We start from the raw sequence: 22,372 nt of genomic DNA, 5'->3' as shown, positions 1-22,372 counted from the left end.
TATGGATGGACTGCATACATGTGAAGATTTATCAATAAAAAATAATTTTTTTAAAAAGCCTAAAATAGATTTATATATAAAAATGCAAATATTGAAAAAAGTTAATGGTTCTTAAATTAATGGATCTGTGGTTGCTTGAAGCAACTACAGAAGATGTGCCATTCGCCCAAATTCTCTCAAAATTAAGGGGAACTAGAACTCTCTGATGAGAAGTTGAGTCAGGGTTAAAATTAAGGTGGTGGATAGCTAATGAACAAAGGGCAAAATCTGGAGAGTAAGCAGGTTGCAAAGAGAAAGATAACTTTTAGGAAAATGACAGTAAACAATCCATGGATTTATAGCCTCTGACACCTGAGTGAGTAATCTATACTCAGACATAAATAAAGTGGGAAGAAGGGGAGAGCAAAAAGCTAGTAAAAACATTACAAAAGGAACAGAAAAACTGTAAAAAACAAACCGTTCCCAGTTTTGCATGCTTCTTCTCTTACTAGAGCATCCACATGTTATTCATGCATGTGTTCTAAATAAACTTTCTGCCTCATTGCATAATCTGTCTCAGGCCCTTGAATTTGTTCTTGCAGCATAGCCAAGAACCTAGAAACTCAAATCCGGAAACACTAGTGCCCCTCATTCCAGGAATTAATCTTTAGCACTTTAGTAGATAAGTCAGGGGAAGCCCGGGGACTCACAAAGTAAGGGGAGGCATGACAGCAAGGGATGAGCTCTTACAAGACAGGGAGAATGGCTAGTCACCAACTGCTAGTGAGCTTTCAGCATTTTCAACAGTCAGCACAGCTGATCATCAGATTTGAAAAGAAATAAAGGACAAAAGAGGGATTCTGTCACTGAGGGGACAGGACAAGTACTAAGGAAATGGAGTATTTTATCCCTGTTTCAGTTTGAATAACCACTATTCCTCATTTAGTTTCAGTTTCCTTATTACTTGGAGGTAATTCTTTTGCAATCCACCAGCACAGTAAGCAGAATAGCAATGGTCACAGGGAGTCAGCTTCCTTTCTGTCAGGTACTTTTCCTTAAGATATCACTGGTTAACAAAATTGAGAAAGAATTTTCTTTCACAAAACAGAGATAAAGAAAATACTCCTGGCAAAGTATGTAGTCATGGATGTGAATCATTTCCAAAAATGAAAACAAGGGAAAATATGTGACTAAAAATGAGAGAAAAAATGATAAATATGACCAAGCAACATTAATGCTTATGTGAGAAAAATCACATGGATGGAGTGCATACATAGACGTCACATACAGGATAGACAAAGGCTAATATCTATAAATTATAAATTGTTCCTTCGACTCCACAAAACAAAATATTCAGAAAGAGAAATATCTGCTAAGAATTTTGAATGAACAATCCATAAAAGAGAGCCAAACTGGCCAATAAAATACCACTTGTTTTTAGTTCAGGCTAATCATCAAGAAAGTCAATAATCATACACACACTGAGATGCTAAAGCTGAAAAGTTTCTGGTAAGAATAGGAGGCATAAAATAATTCAGTAGGGCAATATAAAGATGCATGTTCAAAAACAGCCTAAAAAACATACAGATTTTATCTTGTAATTCTATTTTGAGTAATCTAACCTAAGAGAACATCATCCCAGAATTTTTAGCAGTAGAAAAAAAAATGCAAACCATTTAAATGTCTAAGACTAGATAACTGGAAAGTATATTATCCTCTATTTATACAGTGAAGTATTATGCAACTATTAACATTTCTGTAGTCACATATTTAGTAACATGGTAAGTGCTCATGGAATTTCCTATTAAAAGCCTTAGAATCCAAATATATTTTAAAATATAAGAAATATAAACATAAACACATAGAGTAAGTTTCACATTTTAAATAAAAATTTTACTCTGACTATGTGTCCCACTGATTAACACGAGAAATATAAATATGCTCTTGCAAGTACTACTTCAAAGGTATTATTCAAATACAAAAATTGTTTAAGTTCAAAGCATGGGGGAAAGCTTCTATTACATGCTATGGGCTATGTTTAACAGGAAAACATCAGCAGTACCACAGTACCACCAGGGATAAATAATGCAGGGAGGAACAAGAGTTAAGGGAAGTTTAGAGTTCCTATTTGGTGAGGGTGTGTTATTAGTTATCCTTATCTTGGGAATAATGAAATTATCTGAAATTGAGAGTGTCAATGGACTGTAGACTGTGGGCTTTATATACGATGCCTAATGAATGCAGTTGTCTGAAGAATGCACTGACTGAGAATTAAATTGGCAAATGATGGTGTATACGTATGATTGAATATTATGTTACTACAGAAAGGAATGAAGTCATGAAGCATGCAATAATGTGAATGAACCTGTGGGATTTTTGGTGAGGAAAACCTACCAGAAATAAAAGAACAATTATTTTATGGACTCCTTTAGAAAATTCTTATAAGGAAACAGGGGCTATACTGTAAGCTCTTATAGTAGATACAATGAGTGCGGAGTGGTCATTATTATTTCTGGATATTTTGAGAGGTTGTTTTATATATGTAAACCAGGCATTTAAAGGTAAGAAGGAAGCCAATCAGGTCAGGATTAAGATAATTCAGAACACTGGAGTAAGGAAAACTTTATCTATATTTTAGAACTGCACCTACTCTTTCAGACCAAAGTTTTATTTTTTCCAGAACTGAAATTTTATGTAGCACACAATCTATCTCAATCTGTCTGTATAGCTCATTTGAACAATAAAAACACAGGGAGCCCAGAATAAGAATGAGGGCCTTAAAACCTATATTGCTTAATATAATGTCTGGACACATCCTAGAATATAAATATTGGCAAAGTCCCTTGAGGGATGGGAGGAAAAAATATGGAACTATTAAACTTTACCACCAGGGAAACCCCTGAAACAATGTCAAACATTAGAAACCAAGTCCTTGATATTGAAGTTTACTCTTGTGAAGCTTGGGTACATAGTGAAGAAGCTAAGTCTACCTATAGGTATGCATAAGAGTTACTTCTGGAAGATCTCTTTTGTTGCTCAGATGTGGCCTCACTTTCTCTACACCCAACTCTGCAAGCAAAATAATTGCCCTCCCCCCTATGTGGGGCATGACATCCCGGAATGATAGTCTCCCTTGTGGCATGGGAGATGAGTACCAGGTATAAGTTCAGCCCTGGCACTGAGGGATCAACAATTCCACCCTGACCAAAAGGGGGAAAAGTATTATAACTAATAAAGTATCAGTGGCAGAGAGGGTTCAAATAGAGTTAAGAGGCTACTCTGGATGTTGCTTTTATGCAAGGTTCAGTTAAACATTGTCATCTATCATAACTTGCCAACCTCCAACCAAAATCATTCCAGCCAATCCTAAAGAACACCTAGGGCAATATATAAGTTTGTACAGATGTTTCATGCACTAGGGTAACTGTCCAGAAATCTATAACCTCGTGTAGGTCCCTAGACCAGGAAAGCCCTGAATTCTAGAGGTCCCAGTCTTTCCAGAACATCAGCTAGTTCCAACTCCCTACCCCATATTATTGACAGCCCCTTCCAACATGAAAAAGTTAGGATGGCAATACCCCAAATACCCTAAAATGTATTTAGAAAGATCAAAGTTGATGGTGGAGTTTTACAGTGAAGGTAAGGTTTAAGAAATGGATATGATTGCTGAATCATTACATTGATATTTCTTTTAGTCTCCAGTATCTTAGAGCAGCCAGAAAAAAACTTAAAATTGTGGAAAGGTAACCCATATTAAACTCTGAATTCTGTTCTACAAATAATTGCTGTGCTGTGCTTTGAAATGTATTTGTGCATATGTTATTTTTTACACAAAAGAATAAAAAGTCAACTGTGATGATAAAGAAAATATATTTATTCCTTCTAGCCTTCTATGTTCTGGAGCAGCTATAAGGAAAAATCTAAGATGGTGATATGGTAGCCCATGACAAACTCTCTGACTTGTCTTGTGACTACTTGTTGAAGTGTACTTTCAAAATTATTGTTTTTTTCTTTCTTTGTTTTGAATATATGTTATATTATACAATAGAAAAGCTTAAAATTCAATATCAGAAAAGCAGAATTCAGAACAAAATATTAAAATGAATAAAGACATTTAAGAGTGAAAAAAATTGAGGAAAAATGAAAACTACCTAACTCATTTTGTGAAGCTAATATCACTCTAATACCAAATCTGGGTAAAGATACTACAAGAAAGGACAACTACAGGCCTATCACCCTAATGAATATAGACACAAAAATTCTCAATGGAATACTAGCAAATTGAATCATTACATTTAAAATCTATTTTGTCTGACATTATTATAGCTAATCTTGCTTTCTTTTGGTTACAGCTTACATGGAACATCTTTTTCCATCCTTTCACTTTCAATCTATTTGTATCCTTAGAACTAAGATGAGTTTCTTTTAAGCAAAATATAGATGGATCATATTTTTTAATCCATTCTGCCAGTCTGTATCTTTTAATTTGTGGATTCCAGTCTATTAACATTCAAAGTATTACTGCAAGGTCATTTCTTGAATCTACCATCTTATCTTTTGGATTTTATTTGTCAGGTCTATATATTCTTTTCCCTCTTTCTCTTTTTATCCTTTAAGTTACCCTTACTGGTACTGTTCCACTCTGTGCCTTCCTCCAAAACTCCTTCTCCTGTTTTTTTTATTTTTTCAGCCAGCAGCACTCTCTTTAGTATTTCTTGTAGGACTGGTCCTTTGTTGACAAATTCCTTCAGCACTTATTTGTGAAAATTCTAATTTCTCCCTCAGTTTTGAAGGACAATTCGACTGGGGAAAGACTTCTTGGTGGGAAGTCTTTCTCTTACAGGATCTTAAATATATCATCCCACTACCTTCTCACCTCCATAGTGCCAATTGAGTAGTCCAAACTCAGTCTTATATGGTTTCCCTTGTATGTAGTGGAATGTATTTCTCTTACCAATTTCAGGATTTTCTGTTCCTCTTCAACATTTGACAAACTGTTTATTATATGTCTTGGGGAAAGTCTATTTGTATTTAATCTAATTAGAGTTTCTTGGGTTTCTTTGATTTGCATATTTAATTCATTTAGAAGGGTTGGGAAGGTTTCTCTTATTATATCCTCAAATAGTCTTCCTAGACCTTTACTCTTCTCTTCTCCTTTCGGGACACTGATGGTTCTTATATTTGTGTGTTTTGTTTTGCCCAATATTTCTCTGACATCAAACTCAAATTTTTCCATCTTTTTTTGTCTTTTGCTCTTTTGTGTGTTATCAGTTGTCCTGTCATCTAGTTCACTTATTCTTTCTTCTGCCTCTTCAAATCTGCTGTTGTTTGTCTCTGGTATATTTTTATTTCATCTAGAGCATTTTTAATCTCTCTGATATTTGCTATTTTTCTATTCATTCTTTCAATTTTTTCTTTATATTGTTTTAGTGATCAGTATAAAGATCTTGATCTTCTTTATCTCATTAGCCATCCCAGTGATTTTATTTAATAGAGTTATATGAACACCTTTGATTAGTTGTTCCAAAGTCTGTGACTCTTCTGATGTTTAGGCTGGGCTATATCTGTCAGCATCTTGATATGCTTAGTGATCTTCTGTTGATTTTGAGGCACGTAAATAGCTTGATAGGCTTATTTTGTAAGTTGATTTCCTTCAGTAGTCTAAAGCTTTGTATTTGCAGGATGGGTGTTGAGCAGGCTGTAGGGCATGGGTTGGGCACAACAGTGCTGTGATGGGTTGCAATGCAGGTATATGCATGGATCAGACACGCTAAACTGGTTCTTATGAGCCTGGGGTACAGGGTGTGAGGTTGTGGAGGTGTGGTGTGGGGGGCCATGGGGGCAGGGTGCAACTAAAGTAGGCCTGAAGTGCAAGAACAGGATGTATCATGGGGGAGACAGAGATAGGGCACAGTGGGAGTCAGATTGGGGGCTGTACAGATGCACAGTGGCTGGTGAGCAGGAAAAATGTGGGTGGGCACATGGAGCATGAGGTTCATGGTTATTAGGGTGTAGCATAGGTGACACAGAAGTCGAACACAGGGAGGGCAGGGTACAGGTGAGTGGGAGGGGTCCAACATACTCAGGATACAAATGTGTGAGTGTGAAGGGCTGGGCACAGGTCACAGGGGATGCAGGATATGGGTGAAGGGTGGGTGGTATTGGGTGGGCAGGGCCCTGGAGTGAGTGTGCAGGTGCAGGAGGTTGGGGCAGGGGTGCATATGTGTGGAGGACAGGGGCTATGTAACACAGCTGCACATGTGAGCACCTTTGATTTGTAGGAGAAGGGCTCTTGAGCCAGGGGGTAGGACAAGGGTGTGCACAAGTGTGGGGCAGGGGGTTGGAGTACAGGGGTCAAGAGGTTGGCACACAGATATGTGGTGTGTGGTGGTAGGGAGGATGGGCAGCATGCTGAGGTTGAGCCTGTGTGGGCTGGGGTGGGTGTGGCCTGAATGCTCAAGTCAGTGTTGCCCAGAGCTGGGGGGTGTGGCAGGAGTGCATGCATGTACATGTGTGGATCTTGGAGGGCTGTAAGCTGACATACACATGCACAGAGATCGGGGGAGCAAGGCAGGTTTGTGTGACTATATGTACTGGAGACAGATATAGCTTGGGTATGAAAGTGAACACCTGTAGCCTTGATAAGCTGGTGACCACCTGCAGGGGGCAGGGAGGGCTAGGTGGGGCTTGAGGAGCTGAGTGTGGGTGGCTGGGTCTTGGGAGGGGCAGGGTAAGACTGTGCACTTGCACTTGCATGGTGAGTTGGGCTGGAGCTGGAGTGTGTGCCAGTGTGGGGCTGGGATGTGTGGGGTGGTGGGATAAGGGGTGGGGGCATTGGCACTTGGAACGCAGTGGTGGGTGTGGGTGATGGGGTTCATATGTGTAGGGTGTGAGCAGTTGCAGGTCATGGGGTAGGAGCTGGGAGTGCGAGGGTAGTGCATTCAAGGAACTTGGCTTGGCTTACTTTGTTGTCCCTGTCTCCCTGTCTGTGCACTCCTAAGTTCTCCAAGCTTCCCTTTTTAAAACAGTGCTTCAGCCTGTTTGCACTATCTGGATGGCCTCTGGTTTTCTGTGTCTCAATTACTTAGCTTTTTCAAAAGGCTTCCCTGTGAGTTGTAGAAGTCCCTCCCAGGCCACTTACACCCTGGAATCACCTTCCCAGTTTCTTTCCCTAACTTTCTCTAGTTATTATTTGGAGTAGGGGTGAACTTGACTTATCTTATTCTGCCATCTTTCTGAAGCTCTCACCTATTTGCTTTTAACACACTACTTTTGGATTCATCTCTACTCTCCAACAATTTCTGCACTCAACAAACTTACAATTTTGGGGAAAATAGAAATGAAACAGACAGTATAGGCTGTTCAATGCTATTATGAAGATATAGACTTGACTAGACTTGAGGTTATAGGATACATATCTAACCTGTTAAACACAAATGTTGTTTATATTGTTTAGATATTTGATTCTCTTGGTTAGTATTAAAAATGGAATTATTTTCTTCATTTCCTCTTCAGATATTTCCTTACTGTAGTGTACGGAAACACTACTGACTTTTCAGTGAAGATATTGTATCCCATCACATTGCTGAACTCATTTATAAGCTCTAGCAGCTTTGCTGTAGGTTTTTCAGGACCTTCTGCATATAGGATTTTGTTATTCACAAATAATGAAATTTTTACTTTTTCCTTTCCAATTTGGATGCCTTTTATTTCTTTTTTTTACCTCATTTCTCTAACTAGAATTTCCAGCACAATGTTGAATAACAATGGTGACAGTTGGCATTCTTGCCTTGTTGCAGATCTTAGAGGGAATACTTTTATTCTTTCCTCATTGAGCATTATATTGGCTGTGGGTTTTTTATTTTTACCCTTGTTATCTTGTGGATGTTTCCATCTATTACTATATTTTAAACTGTTTTCACAAAGAAGGTGTTAGATTTCCTCAAATGCCTTTCTGTTTCAATCAAGGTGATCATGTAGTTTTTCCCACTTTGTTTGCTAATATGGCGTGCTGCATTAATTGGATTTTTTTTGTTGAACCATCCTTGCATACCTGGGATAAAACACACTTAACCATGGTGTATAATTCTTTTAATGTGCTATTGCATTCAATTTGTGAGTATTTTGTTGAGGATTTTCACTCATCTACATTAAGAAGAGAGATTGGTTTGTAATTTTTTCTTCTTGTAGTATCTTTGTCCTGCTTTGATTTAAGGGTGATTTTGCCTTCATAGAATAAGTTAGGTAGCCTTCCCTCCTCTTCAATTTTTTGTAAGAGTTTGTGCAAGATTTGCACTAATTCTTGTAATGCTTGCTTGAATTCAACTATGAAGCCATCTGGTCCAGAACTTTTCTTTCTTGGAAAGTTTTTGATTACTGAGTCAAGTCTCTTACTCGTGATTAATCTGTTGAGGTCATTTATTTCTTCTAGAGTCAGTGTAGGTTATTCATGTTCTTCTAGGAAGTTGTCCATTTCATCTAAGTTGTCTAGTTTTTTGGTATGCAATTGCTTATGGTATCCTCTTATGTTCTCTTTTATTTCTGTAAGGTCAGAGTAATATACCCCCTTCATTTTTGAACTTAACTATTTGAATCCTCTCTCTTTTTTCCTTTGTCTGTCTAGCTAAGAACCCTTCACTTTTACTGATTTTCAGAAAGATCCAATTTTTGGTTTGTTGGTTCTCTCCTCTTATCCTTCTCCTCCTCCTCCTCCTCCTCCTCCTCCTCCTCCTCCTCCTCCTTCTTCTTCTTCTTCTGTGCTTATTTTCATTTATTTCTGCTATACCATTTGTAACTTCATTCTTTCTGCTTGCTTCAGCAAGCTGCTGTTATTCTAGCTCCTCCTGGTGTGCCTCTAATTCTTCTATTTTATCTATTTCTTATGTTTTAATATAGTTGTTTATGGAAATAAATTTCTCTTACAGCGCTGCTTTTGCTGCTTCCCATTGGTTTTGATATGTTTTGCTCTCGTTTTCATTTGTCTTGAGATATTTACTGAGTTCTCTTGTAATTTTGGCTCTCACCTACTGGTTATTTAAGAGTGTGTTGTTTACCCACCACATGTTTGTAAATTTTCTAGTTGTCTGCCTGTATTCATTTCCAGCTTCATTACATTTTTATCAGAGGAAGTGCTTTGTATAATTTCATTCTTTTAAAATTTGAGATCTGACTTGTGACCCAATATGTGGTTTGTCCTGGAGAATGATCCATGAGCATTTGACTAAATGTATATCTTACTGTTGTGGGCTTCAATGTTCTGTAACATTGTTCTAGGTCTAGTTCATTTGTTCTGCTAATCATGATGTTGTTTCCTTATTGATTCTCTGCTCAGATATTCTGCCCATTGATAAATGTGATGTATTGAACTCTATAGAAATTATTACAGAGATAACTTTTTCTCCCTTCAGTGTTGCCAATGTTTGCCTCATGTATTTTGGGGCATTCTGGCTAGGTACATAAATATTTATGATTATCCTTCTTTGTTTCATGTAATTGTTTTACATTTAAAATCTATTTTGTGTGTAAGTAGTATAGCTACCCAAGCTCTTTTCATTGTTGTTTGTATGGAATATCTTTGCCAACTTTTCACTTTCAACTTTTTGTGTCCTTCAGTCTAAAAGTGTGTCTCTTGAAGAAAACAAATAGTTGAATCCTGGCTTTTTTTAACTGTTAAAAATTTTCAATTTTATGTCTGAATTTTTATAATTTTCCTGATTATTCTATTTAAGGTGAAACTATGACTGTTTAAAAGACATGCATATGTCTAGGTACATCAATTACACGAGATTTCTCTTTTTTGCCCAATACGATTTTCACAAACACAAGTATATTGTCAGGCAATATAGCCATCACAAAAACAAGTATTAGGCACAATACTGACAAAGAAAAAGAAAGAAAGAGCTACTATATATACAGACAGGTGCAGTTCGACTTTCACTACTGCATTTATCAAGTATGAATTATTAACTGCACTTTTTTCTTCAGCTAGAAAGGAAGACTTTTTTCATTGTTTCTTTGTCTTTGGTTTGTTTTAAATCAGTGCATGAATTTTTCTTTTCTCATTTCAGCAGTTGGACAAACAGATGGACTCTTTAACTACATGGAGATGTTAAAAGGTAGAAGGATGATACTGTAAGACTAATAGTCTTGGCTACTCCTGCCTCTCTTCAGTGCCATGTTTATGGAATGTCCTTGCATTATAGGGTTTTGTTTAAACATGGACGTGTCTGAGAATTTAGCTGGATGAGTACATTTGGTAGATCTGGTGACAGGTTAACTAACAAGGATTATCAGGGCTGGTTGAATTAGAGAGAAAAATCATGGCTATTTAAAATTACTTTTTTTATTCAGATCTTGGCATGACTAAAGAGCAAAAATCTTGCTGAGAACTGGAGAAAGACAGAGTTATAACAGTGACAGCTCTTCACCACTATTTTCAGCAAAGCCTAATCACCCAGGTGCTCACTGACTTCTCATGCCCCCCAGACCCCATCCCTTTCATACGGTATTTAACTGTGAACAAAACACAAAGATATAATTTGAAAAGTAAAAGGAGCCAGAAAGACTGAAATCAAGAGAAGGAAGAGAAAACCGAAGTCAACATTCTAAAGGGTAGTGGGAAAGAATGTTAAGTTTTCATAATGTTAAATTCCCAAACTATGAGGAGTGTAAAAGATTTGAGTTCACCTCAAGTGAAAGACAATCTACTCTCTACTGAGTATATATATATATATATATGTCTGTTTCAAGATCCTTAGTTTTTTGTTTTGTTTTGTTTTCTGTGTAGGTAGACACTGAGAATCAAACCCAGGTCTCTGGCATGGCAGGCCAGAACTCTGCCTACTAAGCCACTGTGGCTGGTCCAAGATCCTCAGTTTTTAACAAGTCATCATACAGAGCTTTTGGCTCATTCTTCCATTATACAAGATACAAATGCTTGCTCAGCAGCTGAAGGGCACCCTTTATTAGCATGTCTGAAGGTGAATAAAAATACATATAAAACAAATAATCAAGTAGCTGCCTTAGAAACACAGGTAAGTGTGATCCCATCTCTTCGTCTCCCAGATTGTGGCATCTGTGCCAACCCTATTCGTTCAAAGACATTTTCCAAAACTAGTAGCAATTAAGTCAAATGGTCCCTCCAACTCCTTTAATTCAAGCTAACATCACAGTTAACAGCTACAGAAGTGGTATTTACACATTAATAGTAGCTGAAGCACAAGTCCTCAGGGGACATTTCATTTGATTTTTCCAAGCACAAGACACAGGCAGGATGACTATATCCTGTTCCTCTACTTCACATGGAAAATCATGTTTCTTGATGTTTTGCATGAGTTATCATATTGACTCAGATATCACCTAGTAGTTTGTCTATCTCTGGAACCTGCTGAAAGTAGAAGCAGCAGCCACAGTGTAAGCATGCATGCTTTTAAACAGCATTTCCAGCAGGTCATAGTGCTCCATGATTCAATCAAGGTCATTGCATGTTAGTCCTCAAATACTGGATGAATTATTCTCACCTGGTTTGGCTCTCTTTTGCATAAAGGGACTTAAGTGTCCATGATCATAAAGGATACAGCTAAATGACCCACATACTCCATCATTAACATCATACATAAAGATTTGTCGACTCAATTTATCTTCATCATTGGATCTTGCTCTTTAATACAAATTTTCTTGGCAATGATTTTAATTGCAAGAGTGAACACTGATGCAACATAATATCTGCCTGGGTCAGCTATGATTTTCACTCCACACTCTGACACACAAAAAAAGTTTGTCTAATGCTGGATTGATTACACTGGTGATCTCTTCAAATTTAAGCTTCTCATTGTCAGATCTAAGAAAGACACCATTAATATCAAGCAGATACATGCTGAAACCAACCTCAACTCGCATGTCAAAGACAGAGGGTATCTGAGATTGCCTGCATGAAAGTTTCAGGATCAGTACAGCTGCTTCCCACATGGAAATGACATCAATATTTAGCTCTTTAGCCCAATCCAAAGGAAGCCTGCTGGTTTTGTATATGGCTCCAAATTTAAAACTAAGGTAAAAGAGTGTTTTGGGGTCATCATTGGCAATCCCCAAACCATCCTCACATTTGGATGTGCTCTGGCAGCTTTCATCAACTTGATCTTACTGTCCAATGTCATAATCTCAACTTCATTATTGGCCTCATATTTAATTTTGAACACTTATTTACAAGAGTTTGCACAGATTACCATCTTCAGAGGAACTCCCAAAGTTCTTCATCAACTGCATTTCAACCTTGCTAGAACAGTCAAATTCTGTCCTGATGGCAGCCAGGGTTTTCACTATGGCTCTGCTGTCACTGCATTTGACTTCATGCTTTGCATGAAGGAAGAGTTTTTAACCACCTTAGATGTTTCTTGAGAATGTCTCCAAGGTCTGCACCATAGAACGCATCTTTATCGTCTGAAGAATATACTTCATTATTCTTTTTTATTTAGAATGTATTTGGCAGTAAAACCTTTATCAGGTATATGGCAGGCAACTCTTCATTACTTAAGTTTTTCATGGTTTTATGACATTCTTATGGAAAATTAAGAGACGGAATGTTAAGAAATTATTTCCAGGTTTCATGAAGGCAATTCTCCAGAATTCCAAATCCCTCTGAGTTGTAAGACTTGTGCCTTTGGTGCAGCAATGGAAATGTTAATGCCAACACATTGGCACTGTGGACCATCCCGAGGAGGTGCTGCAGCCTGTGCTGCCCCTGATGCCCCCTCGCTGTCTCTGGATAGGGACTACCTGTGGGAGCTGGAATGGGAACAGGCAGAGGGGCGGCCATCAGCTATGACTGGAGAGACCTGACCTCCAGAATATTCTTAAAGGTATTAATAAGTAAGCACATAATACCATTCTTTAGATACACAGCTTTCTTTATATATATATATATATATATATATATATATATATATATATATATATATATATGCTTACAAAGAAAACAGATTCACTACTGAAGCACAAGCTGAGAATTGGTAACACATTGCTGTTGGAAAGAGTGTTTACTTATGTGTGTAAATGGGCACTGGACATTTGTGGTGTCATAACCTAGTTTCTGCTACAAAAAAAGTCAATTTCAGGCTTTGAGTTTCCTCAGAGGAAGACACTGTGGACATCAGTAGTTATGACCTTTTGAGTGGCAACAGCCTAAATTGGTCAAGTGTTTATAACCCTGAACAACAGGCAGTACTACTGTGAATTACTATTTAACTCGAATGCCAAATAATAGGTATCTCACTTCAAGTCCCAACATTCACAATATATAATCTCTGTAACTTTTGCCCAACTTTACAACAGAATTGTATTTCAGTGACTATTTTACTATCAGATTAAACTTTCCAAAAGGTTACACATAATTCATGTCTATTTTTTAACCAATAAGAGTTCAGTTAAATTACAAAACTCCATAATGACAGTGTTGAATTTTAAAAAAAATTAAACACTTGGTAATCCTGTCAACTTTAATCAAAATCAAAACTGCTTGGACTACTTGGAAAGTTTACCTTTCCATACCAGCTCATTTTATCCATGTTCATTGCCAAGGAGGGCAGCAGGAGACAAAGGAGAGCTGTGACCAGTTCCTTACCAAGCCCACCCATCAGGCAGTGGTGGTGGCAGATACAGTGCAGTGGTGGCAACTATCCCAGCTTGGGAATCGGTGGCAGCAGTGAGTGTGGCTCCAGTTCCACAGCACCATGCTTTTTGTTTTGTTTTATTTTATCCATTCTGCCAGTCTATGTCTTCTGATTAGGAAATTAAATCCATTAGTGTTTAAAGTTACTGTGGTAAAGTCAGTACTTTCTTCAATCATTTTATTGTTTGGATTTTATATGTAGTGACTTTTTTCCCTCTCTTTTTATTCTTTAATTTGTCATTACTGATTGTTTTCATTTCTACACTTCTTTAGACTTCACTCCTACTTTCCCTATCAACCGAAGCACTCACTGTAAGATTGCTTATAGAGCAGGGGTCTTGCTCACAAACTCTTTCAGGTTCTGTGTATCTGTGAATATTTTAAACTCATCCTTATTTTTGAAGGACAGTTTTGCTGCATATAGAATTTTTTGCTAGAAGCTTTTCTCCTTCATTATTTTAAATATATCATACCACCACCTTCTGGCCTCCATGGTTTCTGCTGAAAAATCTGCATTTAGTCTTATCAAGCTTTCCTTATATGTGATGGATTGCCTTACTCTTGCTGCTTTCATAATTCTCACTTTGTCTTTGACATTTAAGAAGATGATTAACAAGTGACTTGGAGTAAGTCTATTTGGATCTACTCTGGGGTACATTGTATTTCTTGAACATGTAATTTGATGTTTTTCCTAAGAGTTGGGAAATTTTCAGCTATTATTTCCTCAGTTATTTTTCCTGCCCCCTCTACCCTCTCTATTCCTTCTGGGACACCCATGACACACAAATTCATGCACTTTGTGCTGTCATTCAATTCTCTTGGAACTTGCTCAAAAATGTCCGTTCTTTTCTCTTGTTCTTTTGTATGTGAGATTTCATATGTCTTCTCCCCTAGTTCAGTGATCCTTTCTTCTGCCCCTTCAAATCTGCTGCTGTATCGTTCATCTCTTCTGCCACATTTTCCTTCTTCTTTTGAATTGGTTTAGATTTGTTTTTATATCTTTAATTGGTTTCAAGTCCTGTTGTCTGAAGTTTTAGTTTCTTCCTTTGATTGGGCCATATCTACATGTTTCTTAGTTTGACTTGTGGTTTCTTGTTAGTGAATGACATCTGATTTTCTTGATTAGATTATTTTAGAGGTCATTTTCTCTCTCTTGCCTAGTGTTTTCTTGCTGATTTGTTTGTGCTATATTTCCTCTTTGGCATTTGTTTCAACTTATTCTACAGCTCTATCATAGCTTGTGCTTAACTGATCAGATATTAACAGATCAGATATTTTTTTCAGTTCTCATTTATCCAATTCTTGCCATGTATATATGGAGTTATTTTTGAGAGTGTCTTATGTATGTAGTTATTTCCCCCCATGCCTGGAAAAAAATCTTCCTCTTCCTTCTTCCTCCTCAGGAAGAGTTGATGTGTACTGTTTGTTTTTTATTTGTCTCCATATGTTTTTTGCACTTCTTTCATTATCTCAAACTATTTTTACCTAGATGGCTGATTCTAGAAGGAGAGTCCCCCCAGAGAGGACCTACCCCAGTCATTTTTTCCCAGACAAGACAGATTAAGAATTCACAAAATGGATATAGATCAGTACCAAGGTTCCCTGTGGATAAGACCCAACAGGATGCCAGTCTTTTCTGTGAAGTCTTTTGATTCTGTGCTTTTCCTTTCTTTCCCTGCAGTTGACTCTCTTCAACCCACTGCTCCCCAGAGTACGAAGGTGGTACTATGCCTTTACTTCTCAGCTGACCCTACTCCTGCCAAGGTGTGGTTGAGAAAGAGGCTGAGGGAAAGCTATTTGAAAATGTTGCTACTTTCCCAGCCCCTGTGATCTGAATTCTCTAAATAACAGCTATTAGCTGCATGGGGCCAAGCCTCCCATCCCATCACCTCCACCCCGACCCCTCCCCCACTTCTGTTTCTTGGGAAAGAGTTACACTTCAGTGAACTGTCTCCATTGCCTGAGGGGTTACTATGCCTCTCATCAGCCATACTTCTGCCCTTGCCTGGGACAGGTCTGAAATGGAAGCTGTCAACTGTTTTCCTTAATGGGCTGCTTTTAAAAAATGTAGCTATACTGACAGCTGGAGTCCAGCAACCTGGATTTGCCAGTCAGTACAACCTAATCAAAATATCCTTCCCACAATAAGTCTGCATCCACAAGATTAGAAGTAAAAAGCATGGTTTTTCTGGGGTGCATAACAGCTTCAAACCAGCACAATATTCTTTTAAGATGTAAGTATTATAATGTTAATTGCAGTATTAACTGCAAAAGTATAAAAATAAAAAATATGATTATTTAAACATATTGTTACATTAGTTATCTTGTAACTGTGAGCCCTTAGCAAAGAAATGGTCACAATGAATTTCCATAAAAAATGCCATATAAACATCATTTTAATCTCCTTCTGTTATATTTGGTCTACAATGAATCCTTAGATAGAGCACACTTGCGAAGTTAGTTGATAGTCTCAGAATTCTCCATACTTCTCCTGAGTCTTACATGTGTCTGTATCCTTTGAATTATTAACAGTTTGATGCTAGGTAATATTTCTGATAATATAATTTTTTAAATGTTATTTTAATGAAAAAATCTTTTCAGAAAAGCATTTTATTTAAAATATTTCTTTTCACTTTCTTAAATATTTTGGAATATTCACTACTGCAGCGACTTAAGCCTATACTTCTTTCTGTTGAGTTGTGAGAAACTGTGCCAATTAAATGAATAGACAGTATGTATTGACAGGATGAAGAGCTAAAAGCTATAAAGTTTCTAACTAGGTACTTAAAAATTTTAAAAAGAACTCAAATTATCACAGAGGTAACAATTGTAGGAAACAGTACCACACTTAGGGCTTGGGAATCTAAGGGGATTGGTTGGAAATAATGAAACTTAGTAATTTAGAGGAAGAACCCTGTAAAGCTGAAACTCAGACCTCTTTGGACGGAATGAGTCTTGGCCACTACTTGTTTCTCTGAATCATAAAATGGGCATCAAAGTTCCAGGATCCAGGATTTTGAAGATAAAGTACCAGTTTTTTGGTGCTGTTATCTTAAGGGGCCACGATGAAGCTAGGCTTGCAACTGTTGGCAGAAATACAACCTTGAAATCATCTGCCATCATAGGAAGGAAGGATTGCTAATGGGTGGCTGTGGTGATGCTCAGAGGCACAGAAAATCACTCAGAAAGTCCACAAGAAGTAGACAGGAAGGAGTGTCCCTTCTTTCTCGAACCTTGCAGTTTCCCTATAGGAGCCCTATTATCAGAGTGTAAATTGGAACCAGATGGGAAATAGAAATGTGGCTTGCAAAGTCCCAGCTCAAACATCATAAAGTGGAGTAGAGGTTTTGAGCTAAAACACACTGAATGGAACAGAATATGTTTTGATTATGTGTGTAACTTCTTTAATATATATAGTACCATTAACATTTTCTTTTTTGGCAACTAGTTTTTTTTAGGAATTTTACAATTTCATGCAAGTTTTAAAATTTGTAGGCATAAAATTGAATAGAATAACTTTTATAATCATATTAAAGAATATAACATCTATAGAGATGCTTCATTTTTCATTGATGACATCAGTTATTTATGTTTTTCTTTAATTTCTTTTTGATCAGTTTTGCTTAGGTATAATCGATTTTATTAGACTTTTGGGAGAACTGACTTTGGTTTAGTTGAGCCTTTCAATAATAAGTTTTTATTTCATTAATTTTTCATCTTATTATTCTCTTTCTTTGACATTCTTTGGTTAATTTTCATGGGATGGATACCTGGATCACTAATAGGCAGCTTTTCTCTCACAAAAATGCATTTATAATACCCTTCCTATAGCATGGTTATAGCTGAATCTTTCATATAGTCTATATATTGTATTTTTATTTGCACTCAGTTGAAAATATTTTCTTAATTTGCATTGTGATTGGTTTTGAATCATGGTTTACTTTGAAGTGAATTATACTGAATTGCTAGTGAGTTAAATGCTTAGAAACTAGATGGACAGTACCTTTTGTAGTTTCCTAGTACCAGTTAACCAGTAGTGCAAGTTTTCAATCAAAAGGGGGTGTTTTTATATCAAATTCATTGAGAAAAGTGAAAAGAATTAATATGCAAGCTGCATATAATTTATGAACACATGGTGGCTATTATCACTGCAGGTGTGCCTCAAGGGATATTAATGTGAATACTGCATCAGAAAATATTCTTAGGAGTCACCATATGCTACATGAACATCTGTAGATAGGTGGGAAAGATGCTTCTGTATTAATCTGGTGTGGGGAAATAGTTTTTTGCAAACATATTGATATAGTTTGCTTTTATTGTTTTTTTATATTGTAAAAATTAAAAATAAAAGCTATGATTATTTAAACATAGTGTTGCATTAGTTATGTTGTAATTGTGAGCCCTTTAATTTATTGTTATAGAGATAAAAATTAGTTTTTCATAATTAAATAATTAGGATTCAGTACAGGGATGAAGTCACAAGAAATAATTATTTTCTTCTATTCATGAAACTAGAAATTAGAATCTTAAAAGATTCATATGATTATTAATTTCATATGTCAACTTGGCTAAATTATGGTGTCCAGGTGTTTGGCTAAGTAAGCCCTGGCCTGATTGTTACTGTGAGGGTATTTTCAGGATTTAAATTGTTAGTTGATTGCATCTATGGCTAATTAATCTATAATCACAAAGAAGATTGCCTTCTGCAATGAAAGATGGCTCATCCAATTAGTTGAAGGCCTTATCTGGAGAACTGATCACTTCAGCAATCAGAAAGAATTTCTATCTCTACATCTGTCAGTCATTTTCTACTAAGGAATTCATCTAAACTTTCATCAGAGTTCCAACCTCATCAGAGTTCTCAACCTTATCAGCACTCGCAACATTTCAGAATTTGGATTTGCCAATGCGATGGCTCCTTGAGACAATTCCTAAAATAAACCACTTAATATGTATGCGCATAAATGCATAACCTCTACTTTTTTTCTGGAGAATCCTGGCAAATACAATTCATGAATAAAATTTTATTCAGAAAATGACATGCATCATCAAAGAGAATAGAGTATGCAATATTGCAAAGACAATTTAATTTTAAAAGATCTTATAATGCTGATATAAACTGCTTTGGCTAATCACTCCACTAATACCAAATGGATGCATTTCCTTCTGAAAATACTCAAATATTATATAAATATGTAAATATATATATGTATTTATGTTGTTATTTCATTGGTATGAGGCTATGGCTTCATTAAAAGCAGAAAATTTGTTAGGTAGATAATCCACAGCCATGCACCCTATCTGAGCCCTGCAGAAAATGTACAGAGAATACTCTCATTCTGCTTATCTTGAGAGTTTCTTTTTGGCTTTCTTCTCACGAGCACTTTTTTTTGCATTGAAGCAAAGCATCCCTCTCCATTCACATGGCTCCCTTTTCTCATTGTTTTTTGTAAAATAAAACTACAATTAAAAAATCTTTATCACTAAGAGAGAAAAAAGGGTTATAAACTTCTACATCTGTCTTTAGTGAAATATTTTCAAAGGTAACTGTACTTTTAAATAAGTGGTCAAGTCTTGAAAATGTGAATTAAAAAAAAGTTTGTGGAGGACCAACGTGATAGCATTATGGTTAGATTCATTCATTTTATTTTTTCTAAAAATAGATCATTCAAATATTCCTAGTATTCTCTCCATCTAAGCTATGGTTAGAGTGGAAAAATCATGCATTTTCTTAACCAAAAATGGGAGCAGTTATCAATATTTCTAAATTATATCTTAAAACGTATATAATCTAGGTAAAATGCATAGCAGGATGCAGGAACATAGTGTTTTTAAGAAATGGTAGCAATCATAATAATCATTTTATTTGGTAATCTTTGAACATTAACAAAGGAATATGTATTCAGAATTATTATTCTCCTAAGGGTGCAATAAAAAGGGTTGTCTTTTTTGGATGTAATTTATAATAGAAAAGAGATACAATATTTCTGCTCTGTGAACACTCAGAGTTTAACAGGGCATCATTCCATTTCAGCTTAAAAATCAAAGTGTGACGCCCCGCAGCAGCCGAGCTGCCTGACCTCCTTCCCCCCTCTCTTTCTCCGCCGGCCCGCCGCGCGGCGCCCACGCCCCGCAGCAGCCGAGCCGCCCGACCTCCTTCCCCCCTCTCTTTCTCCGCCGGCCCGCCGCACGGCGCCCACGCCCCACAGCAGCCGAGCCGCCCGACCTCCTTCCCCCCTCTCTTTCTCCGCCGGCCCGCCGCGCGGCGCCCACGCTCCGCAGCAGCCGAGCCGCCTGACCTCCTTCCCCCCTCTCTTTCTCCGCCGGCCCGCCGCGCGGCGCCCACGCCCCGCGGCAGCCGAGCCGCCCGACCTCCTTCTCCCCTCTCTTTCTCCTCCTGCTCCGGCTGCTCTCCAACCACCATGGTGCCCTCTTCCCCCGCCTTCACCGTGCTCCTCCGCCACCAGCCTCGACAGCCTTGCCGCCCTCACCTTTCCTCCTCCAGAACAGCTACTGGGGGAGTGGAGATAATACAGAGCAGCTCCCGGAGCCATGAGGGAGATCAAAGGGACAGCGTACCCCATCCTGGAATGGCTGACTATCTGGGAGAACCAGCTCCGGTGAGATCACCAAGGGGCACGGGCTTTCCTGGGTGGGACGGCAAACGACCGGAGTCCCTCCCTTCCACCTTCCCAGGCCAGCTGCTAGAATTGGACAGGCAGTCCCCTTAGGCCGCGGCGGCTGGTGCCCCCACCACACGAGGCCCCCCGGAACAACTGAGATAGTTGGGTCGGAAATCCCCAGACTGCGGAGAACAGTGACCGGGGGATCCCTTCCAAACACGTGACTCCCCCGTCAGCTGGGAACAGTGCACTCTCCCGGGCTGCGAGAGCTGGCGCCCTCCCACCATGCTTGGTGCCCCGGGCCGACTAGCTAATTTGGTCGGACGCTCTCCTGTGCTGCGACGGCCGGCGACCCTCCCCGCATTCGGAACCCCAGGCCGGCTGGCATTCTTCCAAGACGCTTCGGCTGCCGAACCTCCCCTACGGCGAGAATTTTCCAGAGTTAAAGGACCTACAGCAACTTTCACTGGTGGAACCCACAGACAAACGTGTGCCACGAGCGCCACCTACTGGGCAGGATAAGAAAAACAGAACCAAGAGAGTGCACAGAAAAATTTTTCAACCTGTGGGGTCGAACACCCGGAGAAATCTGACTAAATGCCCAGACGCCAGCAGAAGATAATGGATCACGCTAAGAAAATTGAACTCAAACTAAGAAAATTGAATTCAAACGAAGAAACCAATAGTGCAAATGAGATACAGGAGCTGAAACAACTAATGCTGAATATACGAACAGAAATGGAAAACCTCTTCAAAAACGAAATCGATAAATTGAGGGAGGACATGAAGAAGACATGGGCTGAACATAAGAAGAAATAGAAAAACTGAAAAAACAAATCACAGAACTTATGGAAGTGAAAGATAAAGTAGAAAAGATGGAAAAAACAATGGATACCTACAATGACAGATTTAAAGAAACAGAAGATAGAATTAGTGATTTGGAGGATGAAACATCTGAATTCCAAAAAGAAACAGAAACTATCCGGAAAAGAATGGAAAAATTTGAACAAGGCATCAGGGAACTCAAGGACAATGTGAACCGTACAAATATACGTGTAGTGGGTATCCCAGAAGGAGAAGAGAAGGGAAAAGGAGGAGAAAAACTAATGGAAGAAATTATCACTGAAAATTTCCCAACTCTTATGAAAGACCTAAAATTACAGATCCAAGAAGTGCAGCGCACCCCAAAGAGATTAGACACAAATAGGCGTTCCCCAAGACACCTACTAGTTAGAATGTCAGAGGTCAAAGAGAAAGAGAGGATCTTGAAGGCAGCGAGAGAAAAACAATCCGTCACATACAAGGGAAACCCAATAAGACTATGTGTAGATTTCTCAGCAGAAACCATGGAAGCTAGAAGACAGTGGGATGATATATTTAAGTTACTAAAAGAGAAAAACTGCCAGCCAAGACTCCTATATCCAGCAAAATTGTCCTTCAAAAATGAGGGAGAAATTAAAACATTCTCAGACAAAAAGTCACTAAGAGAATTTGTGACCAAGAGACCAGCTCTGCAAGAAATACTAAAGGAAGCACTAGAGTCAGATACAAAAAGACAGAAGAGAGAGACATGGAGAAAAGTGTAGAAAGAAGGAAAGTCAGATATGATATATATAATACAAAAGGCAAAATGGTAGAGGAAAATATTATCCAAACAGTAATAACTCTAAATGTCAATGGACTGAATTCCCCAATTAAAAGACATAGACTGGCAGAATGGATTAAAAAACAGGATCCTTCTATATGCTGTCTACAGGAAACACATCTTAGACCCAAAGATAAATATAGGTTGAAAGTGAAAGGTTGGGAAAAGATATTTCATGCAAACAACAACCAGAAAAGAGCAGGAGTGGCTATACTAATATCCAACAAATTAGACTTCAAATGTAAAACAGTTAAAAGAGACAAAGAAGGACACTATATACTAATAAAAGGAACAATTAAACAAGAAGACATAATAATCATAAATATTTACGCACCGAACCAGAATGCCCCAAAATACGTGAGGAATACACTGCAAACACTGAAAAGGGAAATAGACACATATGCCATAATAGTTGGAGACTTCAATTCACCACTCTCATCAATGAACAGAACATCTACA

The 22,372-nt window shown here is 38.0% G+C and overlaps 1 pseudogene; it reads right to left on the bottom strand.

The window, feature by feature from the left end:
- Positions 1 to 11,172: 11,172 nt before the first annotated feature.
- On the bottom strand, positions 11,173 to 12,520 carry LOC143654942 (ornithine decarboxylase pseudogene; annotated as a pseudogene).
- Positions 12,521 to 22,372: the final 9,852 nt, after the last annotated feature.

The sequence above is a fragment of the Tamandua tetradactyla genome, chromosome 14, assembly GCF_023851605.1.
Source record: "Tamandua tetradactyla isolate mTamTet1 chromosome 14, mTamTet1.pri, whole genome shotgun sequence".
Taxonomy (NCBI): Eukaryota; Metazoa; Chordata; class Mammalia; order Pilosa; family Myrmecophagidae; genus Tamandua; species Tamandua tetradactyla.
Note: the sequence above shows the minus strand (reverse complement) of the source record. Positions and strands in the feature narration are given on the sequence as shown.